The following is a 27,863-nucleotide window of genomic DNA, read 5'->3' as shown; positions in this document are numbered from 1 at the left end:
TACGGCTTAGATTTTGCAATATATCAAAGCAGTAATTGTTAAGATACAACCGAGTTACTGAACTACTTCTCCCAACACAGAGCAGTATGTATTATCTCAGAGCTCTCAAGTATTCCCTCCACACTTTCTCCCTGGACATTATAGCAGCAGCTCTGCTATAGTTAAGGTTGAACGTCACTTTCAGTTTAAAAGTGGACTATTATGTATTAGCAGGAGTGTTGTAAGCAAGACATGAGAAGTAACTATTCCTCTCTACTCCGTGCTGATTAGGCCTCAACTGGAGTATTGTGTCCAGTTCTGGATGCCACATTTCAGGAACAATGTGAACAAATTGGAGTCAGTCCAGAGAACAACAACAAAAATGATTAAAGGTCTAGAAAACGTGACCTACGAGGGAAGATTGAAAAAACTGGGTTTGTTTAGTCTGGAGAAGAGAAGACTGAGGGGGAGGACATGATAAAAGTTTTCAAGAACGTAAAACATTGTTACAAGGAGGAGGGGGGAAAATTGTTCTCCTTAACTTCTGAGGATAGGACAAGAAGTAATGGGCTTAAATTGCAGCAAGGGAGGTTTAGGTTGGACGTTAGGAAAAACTTCCTATCAGGGTGGTTAAGCACTGGAATAAACTGCCTAGGGAGGTCATAGAATCTCCATCATTAGAGATTTTTAAGAGCAGGTTAGACAAACACCCATCAGGAATGGTCTAGATAATACTTAGTCCTGCCATGAGTGCAGGGGACTGGACTAGATGACCTTTCAAAGTCCCTTCCAGTCCTACGATTCTACACTAAGTACTCTAAAATTCACATGGTGACTCAATATCTTGAAGTTTGCTGTGACTCATGGTGGTGTGGCATAAGTAAGTAGTCCAAGTTCGAGCAGGGGTTCCTGAGTTCCCCTAAAAAGTCAGCTGTTCATAAGACACGGGGAGGTTTCGCATACACCTGGGCTCCAATGTATGGCTCTAATCCTCCCCAAACTGCTATCCCCCTTGACGTTTTTCTAAGTTAGTGCACTGCAGCCACTGACCTTTTGGGGAAGCAATATTGAAAAAGTTTGTAACTCCAGGTTGGCACAACTTGGACTAAAAGAGCAATATGTGCACATGCAGCAAGACTACTGTTGAGGCCCCAGTGGGTATCTGTTGTCACAGAAATTGGGAGGCTCAAAGCAATATGCTGTGGTCATTGAACCTGAGTTGCACTCAAACTCTGTGAATCTGAGCCTTACCCTTTGGCAATTTTCAGAGAGATAATCTGTCCTTGCGTACATACCTTGCTCTCTGCCTGCATTCTGCAGAGGCTCTTTTCGTAAGTTTTGCCCCATGTCTCCACTGCTCCCCAAACAAGGAAAAGGAACCCAGAATACCCCACCTTACCCATGCTGCTACCAGCAGTGGCGAAGGGTCTCCAGCCTCACCTTTTCTCTCAAAGCAGCAGAACTTGGGGGGAAGAAGAGGAGATTAGAGCAGTGCAGGAGAGTGGAGGAGCAAAGGAGGGAGCCACAGCTGTAAAATGGGGAATATAGGGGGACTTCAAGCTCTGCTTTCCCAAACTTCCATATACCTCCCCCACCCCATTTTTGTTCCCCCTTCAAATTATGTCCTTTGTTTCCTGGTTTTCAGAGGTTTGTGCTCAGCGGAGCTCAATGTTCTGGAAGGGCATAAGATACCACGGGGCAACTTTAACTCTGTTAATGAAGTTGGGTTTTTTTGGTTACTGATCTTCTCTAATGACTTGAATCACCACCTCTCTCCAATCCTGCAACTATCTTACAAACAACTCTTCCTATATGATCCACCCCAGCCTCAAATCCTACATAGCTGAAACAAATTCCTCTCTCCCCACCCTTCATCATGTAGACGTGAGTGGTATTTTCTACCAAGACTCATAACCTTGGTAAAGTCTTTGACTCCTCCCTCTCTTTGACTGCTCCCTTTGCTCTCCCCCCTCCCATATATCCAGGATCCCACTAAGGCCTGGTCTACACCAGGACATTAAATTGGTGTAACTACATCACTTAGGGATGTGACAAATCCACACCCAAAGTGATAAAGTTAAACTGACCTAACCCCCCATGTAGACAGTGCTAGGATGATGGAGGAGTATCTATGCCAGGAGTTCTCAAACTGGGGGTCATTACCCCTCAGGGGTCACGAGGTTATTACATGGGGGGGGGGGGTCGCAAGCTGTCAGCCTCCACTACCAAACCATGCTTCACCCTCCAGCATTTATAATACATAGTGTTAAATATTTAACCAAAAAAAAAAAAAAAAAAGGTGTTTTAAATTTATGGGGGGGCGATTGCACTCAGACTTGCTGTGTGAAAGGGATCACCAATACCAAAGTTTGAGAATCACTGATCTATACCAACAGAACCCCTCCCGTTGGCATAGGTAGGTGTCTTCACTAAAAAGTGTGTTTTAAGTGTAGACAAGCCTCCAGTCCTTCCTCTATACATTTCTAAAATCTGCACCTTTCAATTCATCAAGACCCTGATCCACACCTTGGTAACCTGGTATCTAGACTACTGTGACCTCTTCCTACTTGGTTTACTTGATTTTTACTTTACAATCCCTCCCCCATGTATTCAACACTCTGCTGCCAAAGTCATCTTCCTTCCCTGCCATATCCATCATCACACTAGAAGCCCTCAGATGGATTTGCAGCTCCTGTATCAAAATTTTAAACTCAGGGTCTTCACTTGCACCTCTTCCTGCCTGGCCTCATCTTCTGTCCAACCACATGCAAACTCCACTAGCCTTCAGGCTCAGTCTGATGCCTCCTTCCACAAGGTGCCTCCATCTTTTCCCATATTACTCCCTAACTTCTTCACCAGGAAATCTTCCTCTACCCTTCAAAATCCACTTACTTTACTTGGGAATGGGAGTCAGTGTTGGAAAGCCAAGATTTCCCAGTATGCCCAAACAAAAGCCTAAGCCTAGCAATATCTGTTGACTAAGAAGTTTACATGCACAGGAGCACAACACATACATTATAATCAAATAACCTCACATTCATTAGCTACATAAACTCTCTTGCTTCCCCCCCTACCTCACAACTTCTTGGGGGCCCATGTTATGCACAAGCTAACTGTAGGCTTCTCAGAGCAGGAACCAGTCCTATTTGTCTACAGCAGTCCATATTTATGGCAATGTTTAAATATTAATACTGAAGAAAGTAATTCTGAGAGGGGGAAAAAAACCCATTTTGAGAAGTGATATTAAATGTATCCAGGAAAAAAAACAGATGGTTAGATTATAAGCATACATAAGGTTGATTGCAATATTTTGTAAAATATGCGAATAGAAGAGCTATTCAAACCAGTGTCTGCGAGCATACAACCTAAGCCTCAAACTCAAAGGTCTAGAACAGGGGTGGCCGACCTGTGGCTGTGGAGCCACATGCGGCTCCTTGTCTAGGCACTAACTCCGGGGCTAGAGCTACAGGTGCCAACTTTCCAATGTATGGGTGGGGGGGGTGCTCACTGCTCAATACCTGGCTCTGCCACAGGCCTTGTCTCCACTCCACCCCTTCCCACCCCTCCCCTGAGCCTGCCATGCCCTCATTTCTTCCCCCCCAGCCTCCTGCATGCCACGAAATAGCTGATGGGGAGGAAGGGGGAGGCACTGATCGGCGGGGCTGCCGGTGCGTGGGAGGCTCTGGGAGTGGAGCTGGGGGTGCTGCTGACATATTACTGTGGCTCTTTGGAAATGTACACTAGTAAATTCTGGCTCCTTCTCAGGCTCAAGTTGGCCACCCTGGCCTAGAAGTAGGCCTTTAAAAAACTTGTATGCTAGGACTTCTTTCCTAAAAGAAGCCCTCAGTCCTGAACTCTAGATATACTTCCCCCCCCTTTTTTTCCCTGGGGGGAGGGTTCTTTTCTAAAAAGGAGGAAAGAATATCTTGTCATCTTTCAACATTCTTTAATTGGAAAAGAAGATGATTACCAATTTAGAAGCATTTTTCCTACAAGTATAACTCTCAAAAAACTTTAATTAAGAGAACAATGTGACAAAACATAGGATGATGGACTAGTTGTACCATCACACACAACATGGCAAGCAGTTTGCCTATAATAAAATGATACAGTTTTAAAAGTCTCAGATCTCCCAAAGATTTATGACAGTCAAGATATTAAAGGACGTAGATATCTATGCATGAACCAAGACACTTAATATGCATACAACATCCCTTATCCACATTTAAAGGACCAGTGTCTTCTAATGACTGTTGAGATTGAGTGTTTTATAACCTTCCATGAAAGAATTTAATATTAAAGAGTGACTAATAATTGGATTGTGGAGCCTCAAATGATTCGAGACAGTGTACACTCAGTTTACACATAAAAGGAATCAAGCCTGCAAATGAACTCTTGAATCTGAAAGTCAACCTAGCCTCTTTCCTATTCAAGCATAACTAGTAATACTGATATTAAAAAACAGATTATGTTCTTAATGGCACCTATGACAGCTCCGGTCTTCAAATGGCATCATCTGTTATATCTGTCTAACCCCCTCTGTACTCAACAGGGCTTGCACAGGAGTCACTGATGCCACAATTTGGTCTACACAAAGTTAATTACACAGACAAAAAGACGTACAAAAAGGAAAAAGCAAGCTTGACTACCACTTCCCAGAGGAAGTTTGCAGTCTGGCAGTTATGTACAAGAATTAACTTTTACTTGCAAAATGACCTAGTTTAATATGAAGTCTTTGATATGGAATCCCCAACATTATCCTTTTTAAACAAAAGGGATGAGGGAATCACTCTTCAGAGCAAAGATGCATTCAAATGTCAAATGGAAAAGCAAAATGTGAAATGTAAGCAAACGGAATGTTCATAAAAAATGCTTTAAGTATAAACAAAATATCTGAAAACTCAGCTCTTCTTGTATTTACAAAACTGGAAAGATTGGCATTCCCCCTACCATAGAAGACTCCACCACAAACCCATAATGCACAGAGCTTTCCTGTACTTTTAGGTACATCCTGGGCAACTTGCCAAAGAAATACAGTCTTGAACTCAGGTCTTAGATAAGGTAACTAGGTGTTAGTCTCTAAGGTGCCACAAGTACTCCTTTTCTTTTTGCAAATACAGACTAACATGGTTGCTACTCTGAAACAAGGAACAAAAAGTCTATTAATGTTTAAAATATATTCAGATTTGTTGTACACATTCTATTGCTGCAGCTAAAGAAACACCCCCTTTAACTCATGCTCTTTTGAGGAAGTGCTAGGGTCACACACAATGTTAACATTAACTTTCAATATTTTGCCAAAATGTGTCACTGTCATAGAACACTTTACATTTCAAAGCACTGTACAAACATTAACTAACTAAACCTTGACATCCCTGGGAGGGGGTTCCATATTTTCATCATTTTACCAGTGAGGAAACAGTTTAAGTCACTTACCCTAGGTCACATGGAAAATTAGTGGCAGAGAGACTAGAACACACAAGCTCCTAGCCCCATGCTCAATCCACTGAACTATACAACCTCTCTTTGATCATGTAAGTGTCTTATTCTATAATGAATCAATAATCCAGTACACCCATTATCCTAACCATGAGCCAAAAGCTTTAATTTAGCAAACTGCTGCCAGACAATAGGTCTCAGCTTTAATAACTGCTCAGGATCTCACACCAAAGAGAGCAATTCAGGGGGTCATCATCACAGCATCCAACATCACCACGAAGTAAATTCCAGGGCTAGGATGCTGAGCACTTTCTTCTAATAAAAGGAACTTAAGCCAGAGTTACCATGTGGTAACTGGTTTGTCAATTTCTAAGGCAGAGAAATAAAAACAGTTGAACAGAACTTTTCCATTCATATTCATTGCTTCACTATGTCACTGCAGGGCTCAATAAGAGGGCATAAAAATCATGAAGGGAACTCAATAAAGTTTGGTATAACTTAGCATAGTGTTCATAACAGACTTCATGCTACTAGCTTGACTAAAGTCTGGATCAGCTTTCAGTAAAGAAACTGATTTCAATAAAGCTATTTTAAACAAAACACTTTTCACCACCCTCAACACTTCACAGAGCTGGTGGAGAGAGAAAAGTAATTCTGCAGCAACAAGTCTAAACTGAGGAGCTGACAAAGATATGGTCAAACAGGTCTGAACAGACCTGTAATAAGTACCCTTTCCTCTCTCTAGATTTGTTTCAGCTATTCTTTTTCCAATCTGTGCTTTTTCTTGTTCATGTAAAAAAGAAAGATGTTTTCATCCTGGATTCACACAGAGCAGTGCCCAAGCTCCACTCTTTAGACTTAGATCTCCTTGACCATCAGAACTTCTATTTTATTTTCTGCTTTCATTCTTTAACTTAAATTATAGCTTGCCGAGAAGCAAGGTACAAGAAGTTATATTTTCCATCTCTTCTTGGAGTCTGAACAGTTTTGCACTAAGCTACTTGCACTGTCCCCCACCCTAAAGTCTCAGTTTGAATGTACCTTGAAGAGAATATACTCATGGCATAAGACACTAAGCAACTGCATCACCAGGACCCTGATGTGTGGCAACTCTTTGTCCAACTGAGAAGAGACAGGAAGCCTTTGTATAACAAAGCAGTTCAAAATTACATCCTTAACCATACAGCCGAAAAATAGTACAGGAGTCTGGAGAGGATTTTCTTTTCGGGGAGGAGAAGAACTCTAATAAAAGTTTTTGGACATGCATTCCAGATACACAGAGTGCTTTTGAAGACTTTATGACTGGGGAAATGTTATTTATAAAACACAACAAAGGAAATTGTACTTCACAGATCACCTGCCATTCTGATCATCCAAGTGTTGAGAGACTTTTTAATGAGACTACAAACACTATGAACATAAAGAACCATACACAGAAACTCTTACGTATTATTTGTTCGAGCCAGCACATTACCTGATATCCAGAAAAAAAGTTAATTTAACGATAGTTTGTCATCTAAGGCCCAGCTGATGCAACAGACTGTCCCAATCGCTTAGCCACACGGGGTTTGATTTAAAAAAAAAAAAAAAGAAGAAGAAGCGTGGAAGATAAGACAGCACTGAAATACATGATAAGAAAACACTTAATTTGCACACCTTCAATAGAAGTTGGTTCTAAATCTCTTCTGAAAACTTTCTAATAAAAGAGAAAAGAGTGCAAGGCATAATCCCTGCAAAATTGATGTGACTTCCATTATCCACCTGTCTTTAGGATGCATGCATGAAAAATGCCTAAATATATTTTTATTCCTTATTTACCTTATTAAAACATCAAGCCTGATCCTCCCGGGCTTCGCTGGTGAACTACTTGGGGACACAAAGCATATGTTTTGTCAGTTCTCTTAACTGAAAGAATAAGGTGTTGAAACTCCAGAGACATGCTTTGAACAAAGTGTTCATTGGGTGCTGGAATTACGTGTGTTAAGAAAACCAGTTTTAAAACGGTGATTAAAGTCACTTCTCCTTCACAAAAATTGTTCAGCTTTTACTCAATTTTTGCGATATTCTCCAGTCACCGTAATCTTCCAGGGTGGACTTCGCTTGCATTTAGTGTTGAAAAAGTGTTACAGAAACCACAACAATAACAAAGCTCTCACCTTTTTGGCATTCTTTATACGTAATAAAAGAAGCATGAGAGTACATAAGACTGCCATCCTTCCCCCTTTTCCAGGTCACCTTTAACCGCGTTGTGATTAAGTCCACAATATGGACTTAGTTTGCAGCGTAGACAGGGCCTAATATGGATGTACAGTGATCCCACTGAGATGGTACAGTTAAGGAAAAAAATTCCCCCAGCCCCTTCTCCCAAATTAGGCTTTGCCAGTAGTTTACCTTAAGAGGTCCCACAATCAAGTCAAGTCAAAGAGGTCAACATCATTTCATATTTAAGTTAATAAATTTGTGGTTAAAAATCTAAAAGGCATCTCACTACCCATAATACCTTTCCCATGCTGTATGGGAGAGCTTAAGGGGAGAATATACACAAAGGGTAACTGGCATTATACATTCCCTTCTGAAAACAATGGTGGGTTGTATTTTAAAAACTTTTAAAAAGGTAGTTATTCAGAAGAGAAAAAAAAAATCAGATTCCCTTCATAATCTGAATTCAAGAAATTAAAGGGTAAGTGGGTGTGTTTAATTTATACTAGTACATCAACTGGATTCTCCAGGAAAAAAAAAAAACAGTTTATTACTAGTCAAAGAGTGTTATGACTAAAGTACTTTCCCAATTTCACAACACATTTTAACTTCCCTGAGGATGGGCTTTTTACCTTGTCTTATTTTTAGAAATACACATCATAGCACACATCACATGACATGATGTAACTGCTAGCAAGAAAATGGCCTGAACTGTTCAAAATAAAGTGGTCAAACAAAAAAATCCAAACTAACACACAGCAATTCCTCAGGTACCATGGTCAGTTTTATGGAAAATTACAATTCTGTTTGCCACTCAGACTGGTGGCGTATATAGGATCCTATATAAACATACAGGCCAAATTTTAAAACAACAAACTTTATTAGCAGGAGAGACTATGCTCTACAAAAAAAAAAAAAATATTTCCTAATTTTTTGTACAAACATGAATGGGAAAATTTGTTACGGAAGATACAAAGATGTGCCTTTAAAAAGATCCTAAACAAATCTAACGGTAGTCAAATTCTTTGTAACCGAGCACCAGAAATGCTCTAACCTTCTTATCATAAACAGACATGCAAGAACAGAATAGTCTTTAAAAATGTGAACACACTTATATGCTACTACTTAGAGGAAAAAAAAAAAACATTTTTACCAATCCAAAATTAAAATAACCACACACACACACCAAACTTTCAACTGGTTTGGCTGATCAAACCCATGTCAGAACATAGACTGCTGCAGGTCCCAAATGGGTAGAAGGGAAGGCCTGTACACAAAGCTTTTACAAATAAATCAATTACTGCATTTAAAACCATGAGAAGGTGACAGACATTTACACACATGCCCCACTACTACTTTTCATACTTAACGTTGCACTTAGCCCTAAATGTTATTGTGAAGGGGCAAGCTCCTCACGCAAAATTATGCAAGGTGAAGATTATGCAACTTTCTTCTGTTTAAGATCAAAAGGGGGAAACAAAACAAAACAAAAACCGGAATTTTAAAGTAAACACCCATATCACCCTTTGGTCTCTTCCAAAAGGGATAGCTTTGGATTGGCTTCTTTGTTTTTGAGAAAACAGACTGCAGACTAAGGCTAGGATAGAACATTACATACCATACAAGCAGCAACACACCACAATGACTGCCAGCCACGTGACCGAGATGGCAACACACACGGGCGGGGAGTGTGAATGGAACTGGGGGCGGCAATGCAGGACTCGACACTGGAACTTTTGGGTCCGCCGCATTCCAAAAACCGGCCTAGAAACCTTCCATACGCGATCGTTCAAGTTTATAAACAAGCCACAAAAAGCTCCAGCCCTGGCGCAAGATTTCAATTTAAAGTGGCGCCATCAACCCAACCTCCTCCCCAGCGCCCCCACCACCTCCACGCAATGGATCCGCAGTACTTTGCTGGCCACACGCACTCGGGGAGGGAGTCGAAACACACAGAGACATTAGCACAAGGAGAGCTACCTACAGGGGGAGATTTAACAGGCAGGGCTCAGCCCGAGCAGACCAAAATACAGCCACTTCCCCCAGGAAGGCACCAAGCCCCGCAGCGAAAACAAAGTCAGGCCCCTGCTCTCCCCCACCCTGCCTCCCCCACATGCTCCGCTCCTCTCCTCTCCCCCTGACTGCGAGATCCGCTACCGTGACCCCGAGTACTTTACCCGACACACGCTCCCAGGAGCCCCGGGCCCGGCCGTGCCTGGCACCGGGCGGGCGGGCCGCCAGCAGGCGGGCAGAGAAGTTCGGGCTGAGGCCGGGGCTGGCAGAAACCCACATCAGACACGTTCGGAGGCGGCGGCGCCGGGCACCGAGGCAGCCGCGGTCGCAGATGGTGAAGGTGGAAGCGAGCCCCCCTTTCTCCCCCTCCCCTCCCATGCACGCGGCGGGAGCAGCGCAGAGGGAGCAGGAGCCATTTAAAGTTGCCTGGCTCCGCGGGGCCGGCGGTAGTTGCAGTAACAAAGGGGCAGCGGGAGGGAGGGAGCGCGGGAGGGAGGGAGAAAGGGCAGCGGGCGGAGGGGCGAGGGAGCGGGGCGGCAGCGGCACCTACCACGTGATGGAGCCGAGAGCACAGTCCGGGCGGATTCAGCCCCGCACAAAATGGGCGCAGTTTGCAAACAAGCGCCGACCGAGGGGAGAAGCGGAGCCGCAGCCGGCACAGGCACCGCCAGCCCCGGCGCCAGCCCCGGCTCCCCCCCCGGCTCGGGCCCGCTCGGTCTTCCCCGGCGGCGGGGGACGGGGCTCTTCTCTTTCTCCCCTCCTGGGTGCAGAGCGGCGGCGGCGGCGGCGGCTGCAGCCCGGGCTGGGGCGGGGGGAGAAGCTGCCCCCCCACCCCCGGCTCGGGGAGCGCCCTAGAGCCGCCGGCTGCGGGTCCCCGCCGGTCCGCGGGCGCTGGGCCGGGCGCTCGGCGTCGCTCTCCGCCCGCGGGGCGGCGGCGGAGCGAGCGCGGCGGTGCTTCCCCCCCGCTCCGGGTGAGAGCGGCGGCGGCGCTGCTCGGAAAATGGCGGCCAGGCTCCTTCTCTGCCCTCCCCCTCCCTTTAATCGGAGAATGCACCGGGCGGGGGAAGGGAGGGGAGGCGCAGCGCCCCCGCCGGCCGCCCAGCGCACTGCGCCCGCGCCGCCCGCCCGCAGCCAGGGGGCCCCGCAGAGCCGCCGGCCGGAGGGCGCGGGCAGCGCGCTCCCGAGCGAAGCGGCCGGCGGCCGCCGCGCGCAGCACTGCGGCGCCGGCCACGCATCAGCCATGCCGGGCGGGGAGCAGCGGCTCCGGCCCGTGGGGCGGTACTGGCGGGGCTCAAGCGGCTCCCCGGCCCGTGCACCGAGGAGCGAACCCGGGGAGTGTTTGCGGATCACAGTACTGGGCCCGGGCCCTGGGTGGCCCCTCTCGCCGGCGCCGGCCCCGGCCCCGGCCCGCGGAGCCCGGCCCTGTACGGCCCGGCCTGGCCCCGGGCCCGCAGAGCCCAGCTGCCTATTGTCCTGCTGGTGCAGTCAGGCGCCACTGACGCCGCAGCGCCAGCAGCTGCTCCCCTGTAGCGCACCCGCTGGCCGCCAGAGGGCGGGCCTCCAACAGGGTTTTGTTATTTTACTCCGCATGCGCCGCATGCCCGCCCTGTTCAGAACAGCAGCCCTAAGCAGGGGCGGGTCTGCAGGTGACGCAGAGCGTGCTGGGAAGTGTAGTCCTCTCGTAACCCCATGCTCTCTTAAGGCATCCGTTCTTTGCAAGCTCAGCTAGAACAGTCCCAGGGTAGCCCACCCTGTAGGTATACACACACACTCCCAGAGACACACAGCATGCACTGTTGGCACCAGGGACTCTAACGACTCAGTCAAGCATTCACCAAAAGTATGCACCAACAAGAGTGAGATTTTTAAAGACTCTTAATCCAGCCCAAAAGAAATCCTTCCTCCAAAGGAAGACTGTGGCAAGGCCAATATGGTACTACTGTAAATACAATGTTGAGATACTGCTTGGAACAAGAAACTGAACTTGCAGTTTTCAGCTAAGTTCGGGGTCACAGCCTTAATGTTTTAAGAAAAGGAGGACTTGTGGCACCTTAGAGACTAACAAATTTATTAGAGCATAAGCTTTCATGAGCAAAGTGAGCTGTAGCTCACCAAAGCTTATGCTCAAATAAGTTTATTAGTCTCTAAGGTGCCACAAGTTCTCCTTTTCTTTTTGCGGATACAGACTAACACGGCTGCTACTCTGAAACCTGTCTTAATGTTTTAAAACACCCTAAACAAATCTTCTAGTATGACCACCTGTCTCTGCAGGGATGAACTCCAGGCATCGCAACATCATGCTGCTATGCTGGTGCATCAGCATGTACATAACCTTATCAAAATATTCGGACATGGCAACATGTGCCCTGTGACTAAATCATTAAGCATTGTAGAACAGAAGTCATTAAAAAAAAAGCCACCACAGAAGACCTGCAGTGTGTAACAATTGTTTCCTATAGTAATACAGAAGCTCAAAAATAGTGCATCTTATAAATGTTGCTGAGGTGTCTTAGTTCAATACTGTGTTTTCTGTTGGTATAAAAGTGAGCTAAGCAATTTCAAGCAAAGGCTGCTGTGCTGTACAGATGCTAATTCAAATACACATCAGTTGAACCTTAATCACATCAAAATATAGCTACTAAATGATCAGTTTTTATCTTGATTGAAAGTAAACACGTACGATAGGAAACAACACTATACAACTACCTTAAAAATTGCACAGCAGGCAAAAATGCAGCTACTGCAATAAAACCCTTCTTACTTCGTTCTGCAAAAATAAGTGCAGCAGTCCTGAAAGGCATATTAGAGATTTATTTTTTTTTGGTGAGATATTATTCAAAGCTTATTTAAACAGTTTCCTATTTAAGGGAAGGGAGGGAGATTTCTATAGAACAGAATTTGTACAATATCACTTTGTCACATCAGTGTGTGTGTGTATATTAGTGGGAGTGAGGGTGATACATTTAAAAAAATAGAAAAGGGCATAATATTAAACTTAGAAGAAAGGCAATAGTTAACAAAAACAGGAAAACTACATTTTCAAAAGGCATGGTTAAAAAATAGAAAAGGGAACAAAAGCTAAAATTAGTAAATATTAAAGAAGTTTATTTTAAAAACAACCTCACTAGAGGGTCAGCTGGGGAGAGTGTTATATAGTTTAAATGACATGTTTCTTAAATACCTTATTTATCACCCAGAATATTTTCTTTATGCGTTGTTTCCTCCCCCACACACACCTTTTGTCTGCTCTGTCTTTATAAAAAGTCTATATGCTTCAGGGCAGAGACTCTGGCTTCCTATATTTTTGTACAGCATCTACCACGTCTGATATTTTAATAAAATATTAGGTTCAGAAACTGGCAAATCCTTTGGGCCTTATTACTTTAATCAGATCCACACAGGTGCACACTTCTGCCAGCATGGAGTCCCAATGACTTCATTGAGGCTTCACGTAGGTGCAAGGGTCCATGTGGCTCTGATTGAAGGAATGAGGCCTTTGTGTTTAACTCCTTAAATATGATCCAAGGGGGGGAAAAATGGATTTTCCCTCCCATCCCCATCCTTTTACAGGTTATGTCCAAGGAAAGCCTTTTTTATTTTTAAATCCCTGCTTGTTTTTACATGATATTCAGGTCTTGTCCCTATAGTGTCTTCCAGGAAAAAATAGGTAGACAACTGATAAGCTAGTTGTACTATCACAATTATTAAGGAAATGAAAGCTGAGTGTCAGAGGAAATTATTTTTAGTCACTGTTTAAAACTTGGGGGAGGAGGGAGGAGTAGGAGGAGCTGAGCTTGTTTGGTTTTGATACCACTTATTTAGTTTAAATGCATGCCAAACAGTCGGAATTAAGTTCTTTTAAAGATTCAGTACCTCGACCTTTCAATTAAGGAAAGGAAAAGCTCCTCGGGTCTTTGAATTTCCAAGAGATCTCCAGCAGAAACAGGAAAAACAAAGACTTGATATTCCTGAAATCACTATCTGGTGTTCTTTTCATTTCTTAAACACTACAATAATAAAAACATAAAATACAATAATCTCTTTTTGGGGGGAAGCAGGAATGGGGGAAGAATAGGTAACTTTTAAAGAATGGCTAGTTTCCTCTGTTTCAGATGAACTGCTGGGGAGGGGAAGGGGTTGGCTGTGTAAAAAGCCTCAGGTTGCTAGGAAACAGGACCGTGATTCTTGGGATGAGCCAATTTTAACCCATCTCTGCTGTCGCTGGAGCCCCCATTCCATCCATGAGCCTGAAGCATCCTGCCACTATTCTTTGTTGGGTCCCATATTGTGCTTCAGGCCAGGAAGTGGCATATATAAGCATCTGAAGCAAGGGGTGGGATCAACCTTTGAAGCGAAGGCTATCAGCGGAGTTAAGTGAGAAGCAGGTATCTACCCTTTGTGGAGTACTTCTTTCAGTATTTAAAAAGTGAGACTAGGGTTCACATAAGAGACATGGAAGGGGGGGTGAGTCAGAAGCTAAGTTTAACTCTGCTTAGAACTTTCAGAATGAATCTGTTCCAGATAAGGATTCTAAGGGCCAACTCCTGTATTTACATCTTTCACACTTTTATGATGAGCTAATCTAGAAGGATCAGACTCTTAGGGGTCCCATTCTCAATTACCCTCCTAGATTATTTGGTCTTCTGTGGGGAAACCCTCTTCTGCTCCTGCTGCAAATGAAATACACACTGCTAGAGCAGTATAGAGGGGCCTTAATGCAAAATGAGAACCAGGTCCTATGTGTTGTATACCTATACTGCAAAATCCACTACCATATGCGTCACTACAACAGCCTCTTGCACTGCACAGATAAGGTACCCTGCTAGTATGCAACTAAACCCTGATACTGAAAACATTTATATACATGCTTAACTTTAATGTGGATCTACAGCCCCTGACTTCAATGGGACTTCTCACATGCTTAACTTTCAACATTAAGTAATCAGAGGATCGGGATCCTAGTGCATATTTACATTTGCAGTGAACCCTGTATCATAATTACCATACCACTAGCTGAGTAGCAGATGGAACTCCAGAACCCGTCAAGAGACAGCAAGTTATACAGAATTAGCTGTATAATCACACTCTTAAGTTATACTCTGGACTCTACCACTGATTCACTGCACTATCCTACTTTACCTCTCTGCATCTCAGTTTCCCCATCTGTAAGTTGATTATACTTAGCTACCTCACAAGGACATTTGGGAGCGAATGACTATATAGTGCTTGACATGTTCAAAGCACTGTACAAGTGCTAATTATCAGTGATGAGTCTTAAATGAGCAGATGGGTCACTAGTGAGCAATCAGAAGCACCCTTTTTCTGAGGCCTGGTCTACACACAGATTTTGTACTGGTAAAACTATTTCAGTTATAGGTGTGATTTTTTTTTTTTAAATATCAAATAGTTATACTAGTGTAACCCCTACCATAGATGCAGTATAAAAAAAAAAAAAAGGAACCTTAACATGGGGTTAGTTGTTGAGGACACAGAAAATTACGAGAGAGAAATCAGTGGGAGAATCTACTCAACACTTTAGCTGTCTATACACAAATGCAAGGAGAATGAGGAACAAACAGGAAAACCTGGAAGTATTAGTACATAAGATAAATTATGACTTAATTGGCATCACAGAAGCTTGATGTGTCTCATGACTGGAATATTGGTATAGAGGCACTCAGCTTCTTCAGGAAGGAAAGGCAGGGTAAGAGGGAGGAGGTGTTGCATTATATATCAAGAATATATATACTTGTTCTGAGGTCCAAAAGAAAGTCAGAGGGAGATCAATTGAGAATCTGAGTAAAGAGAAATGGAGCAAAAAAATAGGGGTGATGTCATGGGAGGGGACTACTAAAGGCCACTAAAATCAGGAAAAGGAGGTGGATGAGGCATTTGTAGAACAAACTACAGAAATATCTAAAAACACACAACAGGGTAGTAATGCGGGGGGGGGACTTTAACCATCCAGACATCTGTTGGAAAAGTAATATGTCAAAACATAAAATTTCCAGTAAGTTCTTGGAATGGACCGGGGACAGCTTTTTGTTCCAGGAAGTGGAGAAAGGAACCAGGGAGACAGCCATTTGAGACTTGAATGTGACCAATGGGGAGGAATTGGAAGATGGAAGGCAATTTGGGTGAAAGTGATCATGAAATGATATATTTCATGATTCTAAGGAAAGGAAGGAGTGAGAACAGCAGAACAAGGATAATAGATTTAAAAAAAAGCAGACTTTAATACAATCAGGGAGCAGGTAGATAAGGTCCCATGGGAAGAAAAATCTAAGGAGATAATATTAAAGGCACAACTGCAAACTACCTCGATGCAAAGGAAAGATACAAAGAATAATAGTAAGAAGCCAATACGGCTCCATCAGGGGCTCTTTAGGACTTGAAAATCAAAAGTGAATCGTAGCAAAAGTGGAAACATGGACATATTGTTAAGGAAGAGTACAAAAAATAGCACAAACATTCAGGGACAAAAATCAGAAAAGCTATGGCACAATATGAGTTATAACTAGCAAAACACAAAAGGCAATAAGAAGTTCTTCAAATACATTAGGAGCAGGACAAAGGAAAGTATAGGTCCTCTACTTAGCTGGGAAGAAGAGCTAATAACTGGTGATATCCATAAAGCGGAGGTGTTTCATGTCTATTTTGCTTCAGTCTTCACTAAAAGGATTAAAGGTGACCAGATGCTTGACATAATTAATACTAACAAGGGGGAAGGAATGTAAACCAAAATAGGGAAAGAACAGGTTAAAGAATATTTAGACAAGTTAGATGTATTCAAGTCTGCAGGGCCTGCTGAAAGTCACCCTACAGTACTTAACGAACCAGCAAAAACAACCTCAGAACCATTAGCAATTATCTTTGACAACTCCTGGAGGACAGGTGAAGTCCCAAAATACTGGGGAAGGGGAATTTTTAGTCTTGAGAAAAGAAGACTAAAATGGGACCTGCTAACAGTCTGCAAATATGTTAAGGGCTGTTAGAGGAAAGTGGATCAATTGTTCTCCAGGTCCATTGATGGTAGATGAAGTAGTAACAGGCTTAATCTCCAGCAATGGAGATTTAGTTTAGATATTAGGAAAAACTTTTAACTATAAGTTAAGATTGGAATAGGCTTCCAAGGGAGGTTGTAGAATTCCCATCATTGGAGGTTTTAAAAAATGAGTAGGACAAACATCTGTAATGGGTTGGTCTAGGTTTACCTGACCTTACACAGTGCTGGACTCCATTACTTCTCAAGGTCCCTTCCAGCCCTACATTTATGTGATTTTATAACCAGTATAAAAGGTTCCTTATAACATTATAGCTTATTCCTGTACAGCAGGGGTGAGGAACCTTTTTTCTAGCAGGGGCCATTGACCCACATCAAAAAAAAAAATCAGTCAGGGGCCACACACAGCCCCACGGGGAGTGGGGTGCAGAGGCTTGGAGCTTCCCCTTGCAGAAGAGTGAGCTGGTGCTCGCGGCTCCAGCCCTGCGGGGGGGCTTGGGGCTTCCCTAGGCTCTGGGGTGGGGCCAGAAATGGGTTCAGGGTGTGGGAGGGGCTTGAGGTGCAGGAGTGGGCTCAGGGCTGAGGACTGGGGTGCGGCTCTGACTAGGGGTGCGGAAGGAGGTTCAGGGTGTGGGCTCTGGGTGGGAGATTGGGTGTGGAAGGGGGCTCAGGGCTGGGACAGAGGGTTGGGGTGCATGTGGGGGTGCGGGTCAGGGAGGCAGTTCCCTCACCATCCCTCCACCTAGGGGCTGCAGGGACATGGTGGCGAGCCAGCGCTCACAGCTCCAGCCCCGCGGGAGGGCGCTGAGGCTCGGGGCGTCCAGCCTGCAGCGCAGAGACTTGCCACGGGCCAGATTAAAAGAAGCAGCGGCCAGATCCAGCGTGTGGGCCAGAGGTTCCTCACCCCTGCTGTACAGGAATAAATGATACCAATATAAGCACTTTTTATACTGGTTAACTGCACCCACACTAAGGGATTGTACCACTTTAACGACACGACAGTACTAATACTCTGCTAACACACTGGTTGCGGTAAAGCAGTACAACCTTCATGTTTTGACAAGGCCTGAATGTACTGCTTCCAGGTAGCAAGGGCAAGACGCTGGTGATTTTCTTTTTTAAATGAGTCCCACTCTGGGTCTGCCCATCAATGCTGTTAGTTATGGAAGTCATAGATTACATATCTTCCTAATTTTTTCAGGACAACATTTTGCTATCTGATCCAATTGCCAGCCCCAGTGCAGGGACTGAAGATCCACTGCTTCTTCTAGTGGCCAAGGTAAGGCCCCGACTCAGCAAAGTGGGAAAGTCAGTGATCTTACTTACCTTATCTGGCTGAGAGCTCCATAGTCTTGGTCCTGCTCCTGTGAAGGTACTGTCTCCTGTGGTCGTAAGTCCCCCCTTTTGTTTGACAGTTTCATTGTTCCAGTGGAACATATCTATCATTAGAGGTCATTGAGGAAGAGACAGCCGCTCAGGTAGCTAGGACCAGATCCATGCATGACCTTGAAAATCAGTCCAGTGTCCTTGAACTGTACTCTGTATTTAAACAATGGGAAGCCAGTACAAAGAACAGCTATCAGGGTGATGTGTCCTCAGCAGTGTTGGATCAGGCACATACCTGGACTATGCAAGAGCTATACTGGCTTCCTAAGGGTAATATGAAAAAATTGTTTGTGGGATAGGGTCAGATGATGAAGACCTAGGTAGTAGCAGTGTTCGCACTGAGCTCTGGATCTATTTCCCACTGGTCCAAAAAAACTGCCCTTTAGAACGGCAGGGTACTGAACCAAGATAGGATTTTACAATGGCAGAAGCATCCCTGGCCACTTTATATATTAAAAAAAACAAAAACCACCACACACACACACACAATATCTTGGATTTAGATCAGCACAAAAGCAGAGAAGGCAGAAGTCTCCTACCAATGATAATGGTTCCAGTAGCAGTATGTGTTCAGACATAAGCACCACGGAAACAGAAAGACATCTTGACAGACGGAATCATTGAATAAACAGGGAAAATTTCTCATAGCAATGAGGAGAAAAACCATGACGGTTTCCAATCCTTTCTACATTCTGTCTTGGAAGAGTTTTTTGCTAAACTGAAAGACCTAACTGAGAATCAAGATTTCTAGTTCCATGCCTCCAGACAGCCCATGTCTAAATCATGCCCCTTCTTGCTGCACATCTCACCATCTTTCCTCTGTCCACACAGCTAAAACACTTGCTCAGGCCCTCTTCTCCCATAAAGTACTGTAACTTTGGTCTTGACATATTTTACCACACCATCACCTCTCCATTATATCCATCCAAAATGCTGCTGCAAAAACCATTTGAATTCAGACCTCGATCCCCTTTGCACCCTCCACCACACAAGCTACTTGTCTTTTCTTTTAAAGCACTTCACAGCTTAGCTTCACCTTCCCCATCATCTCATATATGCTATTGGACAGTTGACCCCTGCCCTCATTCAACCAACAATACCAGCCTACATAGCTCATGAGTCCACTTTTAGCTCAAACATCTTCATGTTTTCTCCAATGCCTTCCCTTAAGTACAGGAAGAGCTCCCTGTAAAAATCTGCAGAGCCACTATATTATCCTCCTTTGAATCTCTTAAAACCCTCCCCTGCTCTGATGCTTACAAAACACTCAACAATGGTTAGGCAACTGGTATGCTGACTGCTGCTTATTACACTAATTATAATTGACAATTACCTTATGTTCCCCACATTAGATTGTTGCCTTCACCTATTCTCATTGTACTTAGATTGTAAATTCATAGGGACAAAGATAGTCTTGTTATATGCATGTACAGTACATAAAGTAATAGAGTCCCCAATTCTGCCTGGGGCCTCTAGGTGCTATTGCAATGCAAGTTATGCTACTATAGGAAACTCAGGTATATGGAGAGACTCCTAACCTTGGAAAGAAAACTAGAAGTTTGAGAAACAAGCAGAAGTTAGTAAGAACAGGGGTCACAGAAGAAAACTGAATTACAGACCTCCCTGGAAACACTCCACTTTCTAATTCAACTTTATTTTTTGCATACTGGCTTCCAGGTTTATTAAATATTCCAACAACAACAAAAAGACATGTTCAAAATAAAAGGGCACACTATACTCTCTGAGCCCTAAACACAGAACTGTGAGACCTTTGTCTGGTTCCACAACTATAAATAAAGAAACTGGAGCTAAAACAGATCCATCACACAATGGCAAGATCATTGATTTCAAATATTTTTCTATAACATTACAACAGGCTCTCCTTGGGCCGCTCAGATTATTGGATAAGTTTTGAGTTGCTTAATAGAGTCAAGGAGGAAGAATAAATTCCTCATGCAAAAAGCTACATAGTCCAATTAAAAAGTAATACTTTTAGTTAAAAAAAGCAAACAGTTACTAAGTTGCTTAATTTGATGCTCAAGTTTATAATTAAAAAAAATCCATTGCTTGTTCCTATATTCAAGGAAAGTCTACAATTTAAAAAATTTGGGAACTTAACTTTTTTTTTTTTATTATCAAAACATGAGGGGAATGATTTTAACTTCTGTCCCTAGAAACTCTGTGGTATAAAGTACCTAAAATTGAAAATAATCAACTATGAGCCATAGTAGTGTGTCTTTTTGTAAGGGGGGGCGGGAAAATGATAATGAAGGATATTTCACCATGATAGAATAAATTAACTTTGCCACAGAATTTAAGCATTCTATCCGCAGAATATGGTCCCATTGTGCCATGAAGTACACGGGTTCTTGATTATAGTAAGCAGGTCAATGGTCTATCTTGTCTAAAAGTCTGTCTGATAGTGGGAAATTTTGCATGTTTCAGAGGAAGGCATAAGCCTCTTTCCAATACTGCACCCATCTGTGGAATATGGATAAGTACATCTTCCTACAGGGGAAGGTACAGGTAGATACAGGAAGTACTATCTATTCATACTCCACAAACTATTGACAACGCTGAAATTATCAGACCAACTGGAACACACAGCGTTGACTTTTATGGCATAGTGTAAGGCTAATGGACACAGTTCACCACTGTCTTGGCCTTGCACCTTGTGTCATAATATACATTGATGCTAAATGGCTGTACAATGCTACCAAATCAAATGGTAGGATTTTACATTAGTTTTGCACAAATGCGACTGCACACAAGGTGAAGGACAATATAGACCAGTGGTTATCAAACTGCGGGTTGCGGCCCAGTACTGGGTTGCGGAATGTAAGGCATTCGGTCGCAGTGGCTCTGGTCAGCACTGCCGACCAGGCCGTTAAAAGTCCCGTTGGCGGTGCTGCCCGGCTAAGGCAGCCTAGTCCCTACCAGTTCTGACACTGAGCTGCACCCGGAAGTGGCCAGCAGCAGGTCAGGCTCCTAGGTGAGGGGGCCACGGGGCTCTGCCTGCTGCCCCCGCCCCGAGCACCAGCTCCGCACTCCCACTGGCTTCCTGCCAGCGGGCTGGCCAATGGGAGCTGCGCAGGATGACGGTGCCTGTGGGTGAGAACCATGCGGAGCTGCTTGCATGCCTCCACCTAGGAGCGAGACCTGCTGCTGGCAGCTTCCGGGGTGCAGCACAGTCCCAGGACAGGCAGGAAGCCTGCCTTAGCACCCCCGCTGCGCCGCTGACCAGGAACTGCCCAAGGTAAGCCCACGCCACAATCCCCTGCCCCAGTCCTGAGCCCCTCCCCACAACCCAGAGCCCGTTCCTATACCCCAAACCCCTCATCCCCAGCCCCATCCCAGAGCCTGCACTCCCAGCCAGAGCCCTAATGCCCTCCAACACCCCAATCCCCTGCCACAGCCCCCTCCCACACCCTGAACCCCTCATTCCCAGCCCTACCCTGCAGCCCTCACCCTCCACACCCCAACCCTCTGCCCCAGACCTGAGTCCCTCCCAAACCCCTCTGCCCCAGCTCCGTTGGTTCACAAAACAACAATTTTCTTCAACTGGATCACCAGAAAAAAATGTTTGAAAACCACTGGTATAGACTCAGTCCCCATCAATTTACTCAGGCATTTGCCTAAGCAGCATGATGATGGAATCAGTTACAGGAATGTTTCTTAAGAAGCTTAAACTGATGCTGGTCAACAGGTTGATTTTATATTGAGGGCTATACTTGGTCCCCAAGATTGATACAAGTCTTAAAGGAATAAAATAAAATTTATAAATAAAACTAACATGTTTCATCTTAGCAAAACTGGCATAGCTCAAGCTGTAACTTTATTGCTTTAATTGCTAATTATGAGGAGTTATTTCACTTTTGTGTGATGAAGGGGAAAACACATGGAGGGAAATGTGATTCTGCACCAAATGTAAACCTATTGCCACCTGGAACACCAGAAAGGTGAAGGCTAGCAGTGTTATGGGAGTGATGCTTTCAGTTCTTAAGGGTGGATCTACACTAGGAACTTTTGTATCCTTTCTTTAGAACCAGTAAAAAGAAAAGGAGTACTTGTGGCACCTTAGAGACTAACCCATGAAGTGAGCTGTAGCTCACGAAAGCTGATGCTCAAATAAATTGGTTAGTCTCTAAGGTGCCACAAGTACTCCTTTTCTTTTTGCGAATACAGACTAACACGGCTGTTACTTTAGAACCAGTGCAGCTCCACTGATGTTGACAATGGTGGAAGTATTAGCGTAGACATCAGGCAGGCATTTTAACCATGATGTTCCCTAATCCTGTTCTGCAGAGTAAAATGATACCATGGTAAACGTATCTGCATCCATTCTACACAAGTGCTTCCACTCCTGGTAGCAACAGTGGAGCTGCACATGTGCTAGAAAACAGTATAAAGGTTTAGAAGCATTAGCTAGTTGTTAACAGGAATGGGGGTATATTTCATCTGTTAAAAGACAGTACCTGGAATAGCCAGCCCTAAAGGAAAAAGAGTAGCTGAAAGTCTTCCAATACTTCTTTATCCTGACCAAAAGGAGACCACAGCCCCTGCCTCAGGCTCATGGCAACATTTTTTTTAATTGATTGGACTTCCTACAAATATGGTCTTTTGCTTTTTCTCATCTTCTGAGGCAACAGAAAATCTGGGAATTTCAAGACACTGACAGCTTTCAGTGGTTGATAATAAAGATTCATAGGTTAAAAGTCTTCTCTGTTTTACTAGCAACCTCTTAGATTAACAACAATAGTTGTAAAAGTCTGTTACTTTTCACAATTGACGCTGTTGGTTTACTTTTTGCAGGTCACTCGGATTAGACAATAAAACTAGACTGGCCAATTTCACTGCTTTTTATCAGTTTCCACTTCTTAGTCTTCTGCCCTAGAAGAACACTATTAACCTGTGTTTCTCACACACACACACACACACACACACGACGTTCAAGTTCTGTGTGACTAAACCTCCCTCCTGCTGGCATGTGCGTGCATGAGCTATAAGAAATCTCATATAAGGAGCTACACTAAACTTGGCGGCTGTGCTTAAGGATGACCTCATCTTCTGCACTCACATTTGCATTATATGCAATGATTTTGCATTAGTCTGTGATATCCCAATACAAGTTTAGGGAAACCTATCATTTATTGAGGGAATAAAGCAATAATGACAAGACATGAAAGCTTTATCAGACACCAACTAGCTGAAAACTAGAACTATTAGCCAGCACCAGCACAAAAGATGAGTGGGTGCAGGGACACCGCTACCCCCAGTAAAGTGCAGGGATATCCCCTTGGTGAAGCCCAGCCCCACTCCAAAAAAAAATGCTGGGAATGTGCTGAAAGTCCTAACAAGATGCTGTGCCTCTATCCTTCTTGAAGAGCTATATTTCTCTCATTATCAGATGCTTACTAGCCAGAGGATGTGAACCACTTGCTTCAAACACATCCTCTCACCCAGACCTTTCGGACTACTGGAAGGCAGAAGAAATTAATTCTCTCCCTCTTACACCTACCCCAGACCCTCCTGATTCTAGTGAAGGGAGGTTGCTTTCATTACTCTACCCTTTCCATAGCCTCCATTTTTTGGTTCTCTCTCAGCCACCAAGAACAGCTCAGGTTACTTAACTCTGGCGCTATTTAACAACTTTTCCAAGCTGCAGCATGAAACCGACATGGTTTGTCCCTTTCACTGAGGCCTACTGGGCCCTGAATATCAGCAATTAAACTGACCAGAATCTTCTCATATTACATCACGCTCAAGACATGAGGCTGACTACATTTAATTTTATAAGGTGTCCCAGGATATCTGTATATAGGCATCAAAGTGCATTATATACCTATGGCAAACTCTTACCTAGTTAATCCATTAATTAATAATTGGCAATTTTAAAATTGGGTAGTCTTTTTCCAATATATTTTTCAAACACATCTAGGCCTGCTTTTCATAGGTGCTGGTCACCTATAGCTCCCATCCACAGAAGTTACAGGAACAGAGCACCTTTGGGGGGGAAAAAAATCACACTGCTAAAATGTAGCGGCAACCTCCAAAACTTGTAGCAGAGAAGTATTTTCAATAGTATTAGGGTTTTATGTTGTTGATGTTGTAAATACATACACAGCATAGGTTAGGGTCTATACTTTTATGCTGACCAGCTGCTGATCAATCACTAGTGTAGACTTAGCTAATATATCCATTCATATGGATATTTAGACATTTTACTGTAACATGTTGTAAATTCCACCCTATGCAATCCCACTGAAGGCAGGGTCATTCATTTGCCCTGTATAGTTTCGGGGGGGGGGGGGGGAGGGGGAGGAGGAGAGGGAAGGAAAGTTGGCTTTCATGACAAATAAGAAAAATGCTTAGTATGGAGAAGGATTGTGACCCTTTCTCCTTTTATGACTGTTGTCCTTTTTGATTTTTATTAAATGCATACAGCTTGGCCAAAGACAGCTGTAATCCTGACATTATAATAATCACTACTACTAATAGAATGCTTTACTTCTTCAAAGCGGTGTACGAATATCAACTAATCCTCACAACCCCCTTTTCAGGCACATCAGTATTATCCTCATTTTACAGATGGAGAAAACAAGGCACAGAGAGGTGAAGTGACTTATCCATGCCAAACAGTGACTCAGCAGAAGACTAAAGATTAGAATTTTAGATTTCCTGGGTCAATGCTGAGTACATTAGATCATGCTGACAGGCATATGCAAAACTCTGTGGGAATTACAAGCACGTATAACAATACCAGGATTCGTGTCAGCAAAGAGAATGTGACAGCCACATACAAGCATTTGAGGGGCGTACACAACAAGGAAAGACATTATTTTCGGGAGAATCAACTAGGAACCTAGGACCAGTGGGATAAATCTAAAGAGGGGGGAAAAAAGGCCAAATATCAGGAAACATTTCCTAACGGTGAAATCAGTCAGACTGAAGCAGTGGAAGCTCAATTTAATGAGTCAATTAAAACTAGGATGAACAAAGCATTAGACAGAATACCTTAAGGATCAATCCTTCACTAAGTGGAGTAATGGAGGCTGCATTAGAATAAACTAGATGGGACTCAGCAGATGTGCTCCATTCCCCTTCAGTCTTTATTATTTCTAAAATGTTTCGAATGTCCCAGCAATATTCTGCCTTATGTATAAAGTGTTCACTTCATCAAGCCCTATCAAGTGTTTACAAAAGACAAAACCCCAAAGACTTCGTAGTAGCAGGTTATAACTTCATATGGTCGGAGAGGCGTTGACAATATGGAGACACTGTCAATTCTAATGCATTTGGAAATCTCCAGATAGATTTTCTGTCCTGCTTATCAGGTTTTCAGACTGAGCTGATTTACACTCTGGAAAATAATTTCTACTAATTCTGTAAAATTATTAAAAATATTAAGGAAGTTATTGCAAGGATATTTAGGTCCCACATTTTCAGCAGGGACTACCCAACTACTAATTTACAACATACAGTGACCTCCCAAATACGCTATGTCAGAAGGCCTTAGTTCATAGTATCAAAAGCTGATATAGCATTTCTGGTACCATGCTGAGTGATCCTGAAATACTTAACTAAAATTATAGTTATTAATAAAAAAATTTTCAAAGATTAAATTCACACTTAAAAAAATACATACACACACTCACAAGAAGCTAAAACAAAATAAAACACCAGAAGTTATTGCATTTTTCCAATTTTAGACAAATGATTTTCTTCCTCAAAAAGAGATCAAATCTAGATATGGAAAGTGAACTTTTGTTTGAGCTATATTCCTGGATCTCCATTTTCTGGTTAGATATGTCTCATGGAAGTGACAGAGGGGTCCTGGTTTTTAAACCCTTCCTGAGAATAAACGGCACCATCAGAATTCTAAACAAAGACTTCAGATACCATGGTGCTTTTCACAGTTCAGGCATTTCTGTATTGAGCAGAACTCTTAAGACAATGTACCAATATAAAAATGAAGAGATGGCAGGTCCTACCTTGCAGGACATCTTGATAGAATCCATAGTGTCTGGAACAGTTCAGAAAAGACTCAGGTTTGAGTTGTGAGGGACTCTTAATCTTTCCAGATCCAACCAAGTTCTAGTAGTTCTGCAAATCTTTCTTATTTGAAGAAGTGGAAATCTGGTATCTGTAACAAAAAAAAAAAAATTAATTAGGGGAAAGAAATATAGCCCACAAACAACTTGCCTTAAGGGGAAAAAAGAGAAAAGACAAAAAAAAATCAGGATTTAGGGAGAAATAGATTTATCACCACCACCTTACCCCAGAAAGACAGAATACAGAGCAAACACACAAAGCAAACTGTGTAAAGAATTATTCTGGGAAAACTGGACACAACTCCGTAAACTTCTGGAGGACAAAACAGTTGGAAAGCACAAACAAAAATCTGCACACTATATAGATTAATGATTCAGGTAAAGAGATCAAAGTAATGTAAAAATGGATTGGTATTTAGGCACCTAACTCCCTTAGGCTCTTATGAAAATCCCATTTTAGGAAATTCCCTCCATGTTAATTTACACCTTAATCACTTAATTTCATATTACATTTAGTAACGTCTGCCACCCTAATTTATTTTTCAGGATAAGGACTTTTGCGGTGAGGGAGGGGAATAGTTTACAACAAAAAAAGTCATTTGGTTATTTCTGATGTGGTTTTGTTTGTTTGTTTTAAATCGTTCTAGAAACCCACCTTGAGAGTCTGGAATTTGCCATTTTTAAAAATGTTTGGGTAAAATGGAGGATTGGAAAAATGGGGGGGAGGTTTTCTAAAAATAGTTTCTACCCCATTTCCTAAAATTGAATATCTAAAGTCTTTACAGCCTCTATGCCATGTTTCCTGCTGTGACGCTTTGCCATGTTCGTGCCAGAGCCTCCTTCTCGCCTTCTTTTGCTCCTGTAAATTCCTTAGGGATCGTTGGGATTTTGCACGTCTGTGGTCATTTTGTTTCCTTAACACAAGTAAACAAACAAAACCTAAACGCCCGATGAGACGCCCCAACGGATGAACCGCCTGGAAACTCAAATGCACGGTTCAACCTCGCTGCAGCTCGGGAGTTATAAACTGTCCTTGCGCCAGGCACTTGAAACCCTCTTCAAACACGACGCTACCCCAGAGCCTGTCTAAACCCCCCAGCCCCCTCCTGTGTATCCGACCTGCAAGGTGGCGACCCGGTGGGACCTGCGCTGGCGGCTGGCCCAGGTTAGATCTCATTCCCGGCCCACCTAGGGATGCCCCCCGCCCGACACCCCATCCCTGCTCTAGCGCCTCCCAGCATTTGGCCTGCTCGTTTAGCCATCACCATTGTTGCAAATGCAACAAAATATCCCTTCGTTTCGTGTGGGACGGAGCCGCTGCAGCTCTCGCCCCTGACACCGGCGTCTAATGTCTAGCGTCGACGTGAGGGCTCTCTCCCACCCTGTATTCCCCCACCCCCAAAACTCACTTTCTGGCTGTGCAATCATCATTCCTCCTCCTTCCCCCTCCCCCCGCCTTGGCCTGGTGAATTAGCTCTCAGCGATCACTCCTCTCTGCGGAGCGGCAGGAATCAGACTCGATCAGAGAAAGTTCTGGCCCTCCCCCCCCCAGCCCCCCCAGCCCAACTGGCTCCTCGCACGAAGTTGCGGGACTGGGGCTCCCAGCACTACTTGGCCTGTTGTCTATGGCAGCACCAGAGGGGGTGATCGGTCCCTCTGCCAGCCGCACGCTCCCTCTCTCCGGGCAACGTGCACTTGCAATGCCACAGACCCCCCCCCGCCTGGCACCGCAGCCTCGCTGCCGGCCCTGCCACTGACCCCCGGCCCATCGCTTCACGGCTCCCTTTTTCCCC

At 43.8% G+C, this 27,863-nt stretch overlaps 1 protein-coding gene across 4 annotated transcripts in view; it reads right to left on the bottom strand.

Moving 5' to 3' along the window:
* KANSL1 (KAT8 regulatory NSL complex subunit 1) overlaps nucleotides 1-26,794 on the bottom strand; it is a 171,260-nt gene extending 144,466 nt beyond the window's left edge. The window contains exon 1 of one of the 4 annotated variants that reach the window (XM_077806584.1): nucleotides 26,011-26,794. The gene's annotated coding sequence lies outside the window, so the exon portion shown is untranslated. Of the gene's footprint in view, nucleotides 1-10,180; nucleotides 10,611-26,010 lie in introns of those variants that run through there. The other 3 variants (XM_077806585.1, XM_077806583.1, XM_077806586.1) reach the window with 3 other exon arrangements.
* Nucleotides 26,795-27,863: the final 1,069 nt, after the last annotated feature.

The sequence above is a fragment of the Eretmochelys imbricata genome, chromosome 27 (assembly GCF_965152235.1).
Source record: "Eretmochelys imbricata isolate rEreImb1 chromosome 27, rEreImb1.hap1, whole genome shotgun sequence".
NCBI classification, from domain to species: domain Eukaryota; kingdom Metazoa; phylum Chordata; order Testudines; family Cheloniidae; genus Eretmochelys; species Eretmochelys imbricata.
Note: the sequence above shows the minus strand (reverse complement) of the source record. Positions and strands in the feature narration are given on the sequence as shown.